The sequence below is a fragment of the Propithecus coquereli genome, unplaced genomic scaffold (genome assembly GCF_000956105.1).
Source record: "Propithecus coquereli isolate 6110/MARCELLA unplaced genomic scaffold, Pcoq_1.0 Scaffold7240, whole genome shotgun sequence".
Classification (NCBI taxonomy): domain Eukaryota; kingdom Metazoa; phylum Chordata; class Mammalia; order Primates; family Indriidae; genus Propithecus; species Propithecus coquereli.
In genome coordinates, this window is record NW_012153331.1 from 14,605 (window position 1) to 16,748 (window position 2,144).

A 2,144-nucleotide genomic window follows, 5' to 3' on the forward strand; every position below is an offset into this window, starting at 1 on the left:
CTGGTCCGGACCTCCTAGAAAGTTCCCCTGGGCAGGACCCCTCCCCTCCCTGGGCCTCCACTTCCCACCGTGACCTCGGAGGGTGCTGCCAGCTCTGTCACTGTCCTGGGACTTCTCAGATGCCCAGGGAACGGGCGGGAGCAGCCCACTAATGCAGCCACGTGCGCCTCTGCTATTGATCTCCCTCCGAGGGAGGGTCCCCAGCCATGGGGGGCACGTCGGGCACCGCCTGGGTCCCCACAGTCCACGCACACCCCTGCCCCCGCCAGCCTCACGCGGTGTCTGCAGGGGCTCAGAGCCGGGCCGGTCACTCCAGGCCCCTCTCCGCCAGCCCGTTCCCCGGCCAGACACAGGGTCCCAGGCTGGGTCCCTGTGTGCTGGTGACTCTGGATGGACAAGGACCCTTCCCAGAAATGACCCCAGGAGGGTCTGCGGGGCTCACCGCCTGGCCAGGCCAGATTTGTGGGTGTGGGGAACAAAGCGATGGCCCCAAATGTCCACAGCCTCATTTCCAGGACTGTGACTGTGTCGCTGTGCACGGAGGAGGGGCTTTGCGACGTGATTAAGGTCTTGCGATGCGGGGATGGCCTGGGCTGCCCAGGTGCACCCCGATCTCATCGGGTGGTCGGATTCCCTCCTGCTCTCGGGCCGGGCAGACCCCGAAGCTCTGGGCGCCTGAGGAGGCCTCGTGCCTGCACGGCAAGCGCGGAAGGCGATCGCGCTGTGCTGTGAATGACGCATGATTCGGCCGCCGCGTGACGCTCCGGACAGTGCGCAGAGCAGGGAACACAAGTCGTGAGAACTGGACTCCCTCCCTCGCAGACGCAGACCCGGACGTGGAGCGCTGGCCGGCCCGGGGCTGCGCATTTGGCCACGCGCAGAGCTTGTTCTTAGCACTCCCGAGGCCTGAGCTCTGGGGTCTGCTGGGGGGGGGGTCCTGCTGTGACAGTGGCTGGGTTTCCATCAAGGGCAGCACAGATGTCACGTAGGGGACCCCGAGGCGGCAGCAGTGCAGGGCGTGGGGCAAGCCCTGAGCCCTTGTCCCCACGTCGCGGGGCGTGGAGCCAGGCTTGGGGGGAGGAAGCAGGCTCCGGCCTGGCCCCACACGTCGGCTTTAGAAACCTTTGCTCGGCTGTGGCTGGAGAAACAGCTCCAGGATTGAAGCTCCCGGCGGCCGGGGGCCCATTTCTAACGGCCTGGCTTGGATTGTTTTCTCCCTGTGTTTCTGGGCACTTGGTCTGTGTAGAAGATTCTAGGAGCATCCCTGGCTCTCTGCGTCCGTCCCATTCACTCACGATTGAAAAGCTGTTGTGTGGACCCATCGGGTCTTCCCAGGAGCCCTGATCTCACACGGAGAACGAGGAACTCACTGGGGCCCAGGAATGGCAGGTGGACCTGGCGGGAGGTCCGGGCACCGCAGCCCACACAGCCTCCCCCAGAGCTGAGGGACCTGTGGCCTCCCAGGAGTCCCCGCAGGGAGGGTCACTCAGCTGGGGCCCGGGGCTGCCTTCCAGGGCAGGCCTCACTGCGGTCTCTGCATGATCCCAGGAAGGGATTCGCCGCTGTGTGCCTCAGTGTCCTCAGTGGTGAAGGCTGGGGGACAGGTCCCGCCCACCTCAGTTCCAGCTTCTGTTCTTCTTTCCTCTTTGTTTTCTGATCTGGTGCCAGGACCCCAGTCACGGCCACTGTTGGTGCCCCCCCAACCCCTGCAGACCGATCATACCAGGCTGGGCGCTCACCCCCATCAAGAGCTCTGGCTGTCCGGGCTCAGGGCCACACCTGCTCTGACAGCCAGACTCGGCCAGCACAGCAGGCCCTGCATCTGGGAGCCCCACTCAAGACAAATCCCATGTGGGAGGAAGGACCCAGTGTTCCCAAGACGCCTCCAAACAGAGTAGGTGGCGTGCGGTGTTGATATCGGGAGAAACGCAGCCCCCAAACCTCCCTCTTCTTAAAACACCTGCACTCTGGGATTTTCAAAACAAGACGCAGCCCACGGTGCGGCAGCCCCACCATTGTGGGGTGGAGGCAATGAAGCCCAGTGCTCACTGCCAAGCACCCAGCTCAAGGCCTGCTTATCTGAAACAGCACCAGGCATGTGCAGCTCATCCACGGCCGGTGGACAGGGTGCCCCAGGAGCTGGG